The following is a 10,749-nucleotide window of genomic DNA, read 5'->3' on the forward strand; positions in this document are numbered from 1 at the left end:
GGAGCAGAGAGTTGGGACCACAACGAGTCAGCTGAGACCAGGAGGAATCCTCAGGGAACCAGGAAGAGACTGCGGGGAGAATGTAGAGTCAGCACGGACAGAAAACAGAATGTAGGCAACACAATGATTCAGCAAATGCAAGAAGTACTCACGACAAACCAGGAAGAGTCGGCAGGGAACAAGGAGCAGAGAGTTTGGAGCCACAACCAGTCAGCTGAGACCAGGAGGTCTCCGCAGGGAACCCAGGAGAGACTGCAGGAACAAGGAAGAGTCAGCAGGGACAGAAAATAGAATGCAGGGAAAAAAGATAACTTGGCAAACGTGATAAGGACTCACAACAACCAGGAGGACTCCGCAGAGAACAAGGAGCAGAGAGTTGGGACCACAACGAGTCAGCTGAGACCAGGAGGACTCCTCAGGGAACCAGGAAGAGACTGCGGGGAGAATGAAGAGTCAGCAAGGACAGAAAACACAATGTAGGCAACACAATGATTCAGCAAATGCAAGAAGTACTCACGACAAACCAGGAAGAGTCGGCAGGGAATGTTACGGCTGCTGCCTTTGTGTGTCATGGTTTGATCCTGTTTGTCTCCCCCAGGTGTCCATTTGTGGTGTTTTTCTTTCCTTTCCCAGCCTTCAGCCAAGACCTCACCTTTCCAGCCAGCAGCCATCCTGGACACCTGTCGCCAATCATCCCATCAGCCAGTCAACCAATCAACCTCCAGTCCTGCCCCTATATATTGTTTTGCACCCTGTGTTTCTGCCCTGTCTGTCTGTCTGTGAGAGAGAGATCACTGCATCTCTTGGAGAGCTTTTTGACTAAAGTTTGAGACATCTTGTTTTTGCCCTCCTCAGCCAAAGCTACTATTTGAGGACTTATTTTTGTTAAACCCTGCCTGTCCCCACCTAGTGTGTTTTGTAGTCAACCCCATTCTCTGTATTGTCTTCTTCCCTGGAGAAGGGCTCCAGGTAAGACACCCCGGGGTCTACATTTCTGCACGTAGGTGACTGTCTGTATATACACACTAGGTAAGTGTGGGCGGCTGCCACGATCTTCTGTAGCAGGTAGGTAAGGTTCAGGCATAGTTAGTTAGTTAGGGCTTGTCACTGTTTAAGATAATAAGGGTCATAGGGGTGAGGTGTAGGAGAAGATTAGGGTTTTTGTGTTTAGTGGCACCGCCCACAGGGCCCTTCTCCTAACGTCCGCCTGCCCTCCATTAGCTCTCCCCATTTTTGCTGTTTGCCAGATTTTTTTGTTTAGGCTCATTACGTTTTGTTGTTTAAAGCCTGCTGGCTGCATTCTGGCATTTTTGTTGTATCTTGTGAGTTTGTTTGTAACGTTGTTTCTGTTTAATTATCTTTTGTTATATAAATTCCCTTTTCCTTTGGGGAAAAGGCCACCCAAACTCTTTTGTGCTGCACCTTGCTTCGTCCGCACACCACCTGAAGCATTTGCATCAGCCAGTAGGCCTGCGCGTAAGCGTTGCGTTTCTCCCCCCCGCTCCTAGCTTGGCCATCTATAACATCTAAAGGGGGGGGACGTAACATAGTGGGGGCTCATCCGGGAAATTCTTATTTGACCGGAGGCTTGTGTGTAGGTGTACTGTTGCGCCGTGGTTCTGGTGGTGCGGCGGCCTTGTTTTTGGTTGTTGCTATGGCGGAGTCGATTGTGCAACTGTTTATTGATACCCCAGCAGTGGATCTGTTGGATAGATGCCGTGTAGCAGATTTACAGGCCATTGCAGAGCATTTTTCTGTTCAACTGCCTGAGGGCTTGCTGAAGGCTGAGTTGATGCAGCATGTCAAACAAGAGTTGGTGGAGGCTGGTGTACTTGTGGTGGTGCCTGAGGTGGTGTCTTCTGCTCCTTTCCCTGGGGTGGAGGAAGTCTCCCCTGGTAGTGGTAGGCTCCCGCAGCCTGACCTGGAAGTTGGAGGCTGATGCTTCGCCGGAGGTGATGGTTCCCCCGGTCGTGCCTGTTGCTCCCGGCGTGTTGGCTGTCTCAGACGTTTTGGTTGCCCCTCCAGCAATCCCTCAGACCATGCCTCGGTTCAGCCCAGCTCGGTTGTCCCCTCCTGAGACGTCTGATAAAGCTCGGTTACGTCTCCGTATGGCTTCTCTGGAGTTGCAACACCATGAGAGAGAGCGTAGAGAGAGGGCCGAGTATGAGCATAAACTGCAGCTCAGGAAGCTGGAACTGGAGGCTGAGGTCCAGAAGAGGCGTGTGGAGATGGAGGAGAAGGTAGCCCTGGCTCATGCCAGAGTGTCGGGCAGTCGTATGCCTGATGCCTCCAGCCCCTCGGCATTTGCTACAGCCGGCCCACCCGACCAGTTTGATGTGACCAAAAATATTTCTCTTGTTCCACCCTTCAGAGAGTCTGAAGTAGACTCTTACTTTGGAGTGTTTGAGCGTATAGCAGCAGCTCTTAAGTGGCCTGAGGAGATGTGGCCGCTGTTGCTACACTGCAAACTCACTGGTAAAGCTCAAGAGAAAGTCTCTGCATTGTCTTTAGAAGACAGTTTAGTTTAAAGTATGACAAGGTGAAAGCTACAGTGTTAAGAGCCTATGAACTGGTCCCAGAGGCCTACCGACAGAGATTCCGTCAGCATAAGAAGGCCCCGAATCAAACCTTTGTTGAATTTGCCCGTGAGAAGGAGCAATTATATGATCGGTGGTTACAGGCTAGCAAAGTGACAGACTTCGCTTCCCTTCGAGAACTCAACCTCCTTGAGGAATTCAAAAGTTGTGTCCCTGAAAAGTTTGTTGTATACTGTAATGAACAAAAAGTCACTACATTGTCCCAGGCAGCAGTACTAGCTGATGAGTTTGCTTTGACCCACAAAACTGTGTTCACAGCACCCCGTGTGGAGACACGGAGAGTTGTCCCGCCTCCTGTACAGTCTGGTCCATCCCAAGTCGCTTCTGCCTCTAAAGGGATTGGTACCCGTGAGTGTTTCTACTGTCATAAAGTGGGACATGTAATTCAAGATTGTAGGAAGCGCTTTCAGGCGGAGAAAAAGTCTCCCTCTTCACCCAACAGTAAAAAGCCTGTGGTGCTGGTTAAAACTAAACCTGTTGCTCGTGCACTTGAGGTATCTGGTGGGAGTGCTGACTCTCCAGATCCCAGTTATGCACCGTTCATATTCCCTGGGTCTGTGTCTTTATGTGACAGTTCTGAGGAAGTGCCCATTCGCATACTGCGTGACACTGGAGCAGCGCAGTCAGTGATTCTGGCTGATGTGTTGCCCTGGTCAGAGGCTTCTTCCTGTGGATACAGTGTACTCTTACAGGGAATTGAAATGGGACATGTGCCGGTGCCACTACATTCTGTTAAGTTGCGCTCAAAGTTGATTAGTGGCCAGTTTAAGGTTGCATTGCAGAGCTCTCTCCCTGTGAAAGGAGTGTCTTTAATCATGGGAAATGATATCGCCGGTGGGTTGGTGTCACCTGTGGTTGAAGTCTTTGCTCCTCCCAATAAACCGGCGTGTTTAGACACTCTGGGAGAAGATTTCCCATCTGCCTTCCCTGCTTGTGTGTTTACCCGTGCCCAGTCACGGAGGTTTGGGGAAGAAGTATGTGGATTAGAGGATACTGTGCTTTGTCCTTTCTTCCAATCTGATGAAAATGTGTCACCTTCCAGCCCTGAGAGGAACCAAGACTCGGTTAAGCAGGTGAAATCATTAACTGATGAGTTAGTGCTCCCAGTGACAGGTGATACTCTCAGAAAAGCTCAAAAGCAGGATCCTAGCTTAGCCAACTGTGTTTCTGCAGTGGTAAGCTCAGAAGAGGCTTCTAAGAGAATGGTAGCCTATGTGATACAGGATGGTCTTTTGTTGCGTACCTGGATGCCTAGGAAGGGTACGGATAGAGTTTTGGATTCTGTGAAGCAAGTTGTTGTCCCAAAGCCGTTCCGTGCTCAAGTGTTGGTGCTAGCCCATGATAGCCCCTGGTCCGGTCATCTAGGTGTCACAAAAACCTATGACCGAATCCTCAAGCACTTCTTTTGGCCGGGGTTAAAGAAAGATGTAGCTGCACATTGTAGGACCTGTCATACCTGCCAGATTGTGGGTAAACCTAACCAGGTTGTTTCTCCAGCTCCTCTCTGCCCAATACCAGTCATGGCAGAGCCGTTCGAACGCGTCATAGTGGATTGTGTGGGTCCACTGCCTCGAACAAAAGCAGGTAATCAGTTTCTCATAACAGTTATGTGTGCCGCTACCCGTTTTCCTGAAGCCATTCCAGTACGCAAAATAACGGCTAAAGTTGTCATTGCTGTTCTCACCAAATTTTTCTCTACATTTGGCCTACCAAAGATAGTCCAGACAGATCAGGGTTCCAATTTCCTGTCAAAGTTGTTTTCCCAGGTTCTCAAAACCCTGAACATAACTCACAAAGTGTCAAGTGCCTATCATCCTCAGAGTCAGGGGGCGTTGGAAAGATGGCACCAGACTCTGAAGTCCACCCTCCGCAAGTACTGCTTGGACACCAGCAAGGACTGGGATGAAGGTATTCCCTTTGTGTTGTTTGGTCTCCGTGAAACTGTGCAGGAATCCCTTAAGTTTAGTCCTGCAGAGTTGGTCTTTGGACATACGGTGCGAGGCCCATTGAAAGTTTTGAAAGAGGAAATGATCTCCACAGATCCAGCTCCAAGAAGTGTGCTGGATTATGTCAGCAAAGTGAGAGAGCGATTACATCATGCTTGTGCTTTAGCTAAGGAAGCATTGTCATCTTCCCAGGAAACCATGAAGACGTGTTATGACAAAACAGCTGTATCCCGAGTTCTCCAGCCAGGTGACAAAGTTTTGGTGCTGTTGCCAGTCCCTGGTTCTGCCCTGTCTGCCCGCTTCAGTGGGCCATACGTGGTGGAGGAAAAACTCAGTGACACGGACTATGTGATACAGACGCCCGACCGGAGACGTCAGACCAGAGTGTGTCATATTAACATGCTTAAACTGTATCACACTAGAGGTGGAGAGCCTTCTAGTGGTGGTCCTGTTCCCGTGTTGAACGTCACCGCTCATGTTGATGCTGACGATGGCCTTGACCTGCGGACTCAGCCACAGCAGTGCGCTAGGTTAAGTAACTCGGAGGTGTTAAACTCTCTCCGAGAACATTTAACCCACTTAAGTAAAGTGCAGCAGGATGATGTGGTGAAACTTATTGACTCGTATCCCAGTTTGTTTTCAGATGTGCCCACACGCACTTCAGTTCTGTCCCACGACATAAACGTTCATGACGCAGCGCCGATTAAGCAGCATGCCTACCGAGTGAACCAAGGTAAACGTAAGATCATGCAGCAGGAGGTTGCGTACCTAGTAGAGAATGGTTTAGCCATTCCCAGTACTAGTCCATGGAGCTCCCCCTGTTTGCTGATTCCTAAACCTGATGGTACCAGCCGGTTTTGCACAGATTATCGCAAGGTAAATGCAGTCACAGTCCCTGACTCTTTTCCTTTGCCCCGCATCGATGACTGTGTAGACACTGTTGGAAATGCTGTTTTCGTCACTAAATTGGATTTATTAAAGGGTTACTGGCAGGTTCCACTAACATCTAGAGCTTCTGACATCTCTGCCTTTGTAACTCCTGACAATTTTCTCCAGTACACAGTGATGGCATTCGGCATGCGCAATGCTCCAGCAACCTTCCAGCGTCTCGTTAATACAGTTGTAGGTGATGTCCCAAACTGTACCGCCTACATAGACGACCTAGTCATCCACTCAACTACCTGGACAGAGCATCTGACATCGCTGAGGGCAGTTTTCCAGCGGTTGGCCGATGCCCAGTTGACGATCAACTTGGCTAAATGCGAGTTTGGAAAGGCCACAGTCACATACCTCGGGAAGGAGGTAGGCCGTGGTCAGGTGAGACCAATAGCAGCAAAGGTCTCTGCCATTGCTGACTTTCCTGCTCCTGCAACCCGTAGACAGTTGCGCCGATTCCTTGGTGTGGCTGGCTACTACAGAGGATTCTGTCGCAACTTTGCTACTGTTGCAGCTCCCCTCACTGGTCTGTTGAGTCCCTCTGTGCCATTTCACTGGTCTGGTGAGTGCCAATCTGCATTTGAGTCCATCAAAACACTGCTGTGTAGCTCTCCTGTTCTGTGTGCTCCAGATTTTGCTCGACCTTTCAAGCTGCACGTGGATGCAAGTTCTGTTGGTGCTGGTGCTGTTCTTGTTCAAGAAGATGCCGAAGGAATTGATCACCCCGTCTGTTTCTTTTCCCGCAAGTTCACCCAGGCCCAGACCAGATATTCCACCATCGAGCAGGAGACGCTAGCTTTACTTTTAGCATTGCAGTATTTTGAGGTGTATCTTGGCTCCAGTCCATTTGAGATTGAGGTGTTCACTGATCATAATCCCCTGGTGTTCCTGAACCGCATGTATAACCATAATCAGCGCCTCATGCGCTGGGCATTAATGGTTCAGGGTGTGCCGCTGGTTGTTCGCCACAAGAAAGGTTCTGAGAATGTGGTTGCGGATGCCCTTTCTCGGGCCCACTCTTAGGTAAGCTATTGAACTTTGCTTATTATTATATTCATAATTACCTTACATATATAGTCAAGGTGATTTTTGGTTATAGAGATAACCTAGAGGGGTCCTGGATCTTGTATTTATCACAATCCCACGGGATTGCTCTTAAGGGTGGGGGGGCACTTCCCTTGTTAAGATAGTTAGGGTCACAGGGTCTATGTTACGTCCCCCCCCTTTAGATGTTATAGATGGCATAGCTAGGGGCGGGGGGGGGAAACGCAACGCTTACGCGCAGGCCTACTGGCTGATGTAAATGCTTCAGGTGGTGTGCGGACGAAGCAAGGTGCAGCACAAAAGAGTTTGGGTGGCCTTTTCCCCAAAGGAAAAGGGAATTTATATAACAAAAGATAATTAAACAGAAACAACGTTACAAACTCACAAGATACAACAAAAATGCCAGAATGCAGCCAGCAGGCTTTAAACAACAAAACGTAATGAGCCTAAACAAAAAAATCTGGCAAACAGCAAAAATGGGGAGAGCTAATGGAGGGCAGGCGGACGTTAGGAGAAGGGCCCTGTGGGCGGTGCCACTAAACACAAAAACCCTAATCTTCTCCTACACCTCACCCCTATGACCCTTATTATCTTAAACAGTGACAAGCCCTAACTAACTAACTATGCCTGAACCTTACCTACCTGCTACAGAAGATCGTGGCAGCCGCCCACACTTACCTAGTGTGTATATACAGACAGTCACCTACGTGCAGAAATGTAGACCCCGGGGTGTCTTACCTGGAGCCCTTCTCCAGGGAAGAAGACAATACAGAGAATGGGGTTGACTACAAAACACACTAGGTGGGGACAGGCAGGGTTTAACAAAAATAAGTCCTCAAATAGTGGCTTTGGCTGAGGAGGGCAAAAACAAGATGTCTCAAACTTTAGTCAAAAAGCTCTCCAAGAGATGCAGTGATCTCTCTCTCACAGACAGACAGACAGGGCAGAAACACAGGGTGCAAAACAATATATAGGGGCAGGACTGGAGGTTGATTGGTTGACTGGCTGATGGGATGATTGGCGACAGGTGTCCAGGATGGCTGCTGGCTGGAAAGGTGAGGTCTTGGCTGAAGGCTGGGAAAGGAAAGAAAAACACCACAAATGGACACCTGGGGGAGACAAACAGGATCAAACCATGACACACAAAGGCAGCAGCCGTAACAGGGAACAAGGAGCAGAGAGTTAGGAGCCACAACGAGTCAGCTGAGACCAGGAGGTCTCCGCAGGGAACCCGGGAGAGACTGCAGGGAGAAGGAAGAGTCAGCAAGGACAGAAAATAGAATGCAGCGAACACGATGATTCAGCAAATGCAAGAAATTCTCACGACAAACCAGGAAGAGTCGGCAGGGAACAAGGAGCAGAGAGTGAGGAGCCACAACGCGTCAGCTGAGACCAGGAGAACTCCACAGGGAACCCGGGAGAGACTGCAGGAACAAGGACGAGTCAGCAGGGACAGAACATAGAATGCAGGAAAAAAGATGACTCAGCAAATGTGATAAAGACTCACAACAAACCAGGAGGACTCCGCAGAGAACCAGGAGCAGAGAGTTGGGACCACAACGAGTCAGCTGAGAGCAGGAGGACTCCACAGGGCACCAGGAAGAGACTGCGGGGAGAATAAAGAGTCAGCACGGACAGAAAACAGAATGTAGGCAACACAATGATTCAGCAAATGGAAGAAGTACTCACGACAAACAAGGAAGAGTCGGCAGGGAACAAGGAGCAGAGAGTTTGGAGCCACAACCAGTCAGCTGAGACCAGGAGGTCTCCGCAGGGAACCCGGGAGAGACTGCAGGAATAAGGAAGAGTCAGTAGGGACAGAAAACACAATGCAGCAAACACGAGGACTCAGCAAATTCAAGACGAACTCACAACTAACCAGGAAGAGTCGGCAGGGAACAAGGAGCAGAGAGTTTGGAGCCACAACCAGTCAGCTGAGACCAGGAGGACTCCACAGGGGAACCCGGGAGAGACTGCAGGGAGAAGGTAGAGTCCTCAGGGACAGAAAATAGAATGCAGGGAAAAAGATCACTTGGCAAACGTGATAAGGACTCCACAACAAAACCAGGAGGACTCCGCAGAGAACCAGGAGCAGTGAGTTGGGACCAACAACGAGTCAGCTGAGACCAGGAGGAATCCTCAGGGAACCAGGAAGAGACTGCGGGGACAATGTAGAGTCAGTACGGACAGAAAACAGAATGTAGGCAACACAATGACTCAGCAAAATGCAAGAAATTCTCACGACAAACCAGTAAGAGTCGGCAGGGAACAAGGAGCAGAGAGTTTGGAGCCACAACCAGTCAGCTGAGACCAGGAGAACTCCACAGGGAACCAGGAAGAGACTGCAGGAACAAGGAAGAGTAAGTAAGGACAGAAAATAGAATGCAGCAAACACGATGATTCAGCAAATGCAAGAAGTACTCACAACAAACCAGGAAGAGTGGGCAGGGAACAAGGAGCAGAGACTTAGGAGCCACAACGCGTCAGCTGAGACAAGGAGGAATCCTCAGGGAACCAGGAAGAGACTGCGGGGAGAATGTAGAGTCAGTACGGACAGAAAACAGAATGTAGGCAACACAATGACTCAGCAAATGCAAGAAGTACTCACGACAAACCAGGAGGAGTCGGCAGGGAACAAGGAGCAGAGAGTTTGGAGCCACAACCAGTCAGCTGAGACCAGGAGGTCTCCGCAGGGAACCCGGGAGAGACTGCACGAACAAGGAAGAGTCAGCAGGGACAGCAAATCGAATGCAGGGAAAAAGATAACTTAGCAAACGTGATAAGGACTCACAAGAAACCAGGAGGACTCCGCAGAGAACCAGGAGCAGAGACTTAGGAGCCACAACGAGTCAGCTGAGACAAGGAGGAATCCTCAGGGAACCAGGAAGAGACTGCGGGGAGAATGTAGAGTCAGTACGGACAGAAAACAGAATGTAGGCAACGCAATGACTCAGCAAATGCAAGAAGTACTCACGACAAACCAGGAAGAGTCGGCAGGGAACAAGGAGCAGAGAGTTTGGAGCCACAACCAGTCAGCTGAGACCAGGAGAACTCCACAGGGAACCAGGAAGAGACTGCAGGAACAAGGAAGAGTCAGCAGGGACAGAAAATAGAATGCAGGAAAAAGATGACTTCGCAAACGTGATAAGGACTCACAAGAAACCAGGAGGACTCCGCACAGAACCAGGAGCAGAGAGTTGGGACAACAACGAGTCAGCTGAGACCAGGAGGAATCCTCAGGGAACCAGGAAGAGACTGCGGGGAGAATGTAGAGTCAGCAGGGACAGAAAACAGTATGCAGGCAACACGATGACTCAGCAAACGCAAGAAGAACTCACAACTAACCAGGAAGAGTCGGCAGGGAACAAGGAGCAGAGAGTTTGGAGCCACAACCAGTCAGCTGAGACCAGGAGAACTCCACAGGGAACCAGGAAGAGACTGCAGGAACAAGGAAGAGTAAGTAAGGACAGAAAATAGAATGCAGCAAACACGATGATTCAGCAAATGCAAGAAGTACTCAAAACAAACCAGGAAGAGTGGGCAGGGAACAAGGAGCAGAGACTTAGGAGCCACAACCAGTCAGCTGAGACCAGGAGAACTCCACAGGGAACCAGGAAGAGACTGCAGGAACAAGGAAGAGTAAGTAAGGACAGAAAATAGAATGCAGCAAACACGATGATTCAGCAAATGCAAGAAGTACTCACAACAAACCAGGAAGAGTGGGCAGGGAACAAGGAGCAGAGACTTAGGAGCCACAACGCGTCAGCTGAGACAAGGAGGAATCCTCAGGGAACCAGGAAGAGACTGCGGGGAGAATGTAGAGTCAGTACGGACAGAAAACAGAATGTAGGCAACACAATGACTCAGCAAATGCAAGAAGTACTCACGACAAACCAGGAGGAGTCGGCAGGGAACAAGGAGCAGAGAGTTTGGAGCCACAACCAGTCAGCTGAGACCAGGAGGTCTCCGCAGGGAACCCGGGAGAGACTGCACGAACAAGGAAGAGTCAGCAGGCACAGCAAATCGAATGCAGGGAAAAAGATAACTTAGCAAACGTGATAAGGACTCACAAGAAACCAGGACGACTCCGCAGAGAACCAGGAGCAGAGAGTTGGGACAACAACGAGTAAGCTGAGACTCGAAGGACTCCTCAGGGAACCAGGAAGAGACTGCGGGGAGAATGTAGAGTCAGCAGGGACAGAAAACAGAATGCAGGCAACACGATG

General features: G+C 49.6%; 1 long non-coding RNA gene across 2 annotated transcripts; it reads right to left on the reverse strand.

The window, feature by feature from the left end:
- Positions 1-8,809: 8,809 nt before the first annotated feature.
- On the reverse strand, positions 8,810-10,692 carry LOC115384734 (uncharacterized). Of its 2 annotated transcripts, none has more exons than XR_003930937.1 (6): positions 10,594-10,692; positions 10,411-10,510; positions 9,680-9,778; positions 9,132-9,231; positions 8,949-9,048; positions 8,810-8,865 (listed from the first exon to the last, which is right to left on the reverse strand). It is a non-coding gene; the product is annotated as an uncharacterized LOC115384734 (long non-coding RNA). The 2 variants fall into 2 exon arrangements; XR_003930936.1 differs by lacking the exon at positions 9,680-9,778 and adding an exon at positions 10,228-10,327.
- Between the last annotated feature and the right edge of the window lie 57 nt (positions 10,693-10,749).

This window comes from Salarias fasciatus, unplaced genomic scaffold (genome assembly GCF_902148845.1).
Source record: "Salarias fasciatus unplaced genomic scaffold, fSalaFa1.1, whole genome shotgun sequence".
Lineage (NCBI taxonomy): Eukaryota > Metazoa > Chordata > Actinopteri > Blenniiformes > Blenniidae > Salarias > Salarias fasciatus.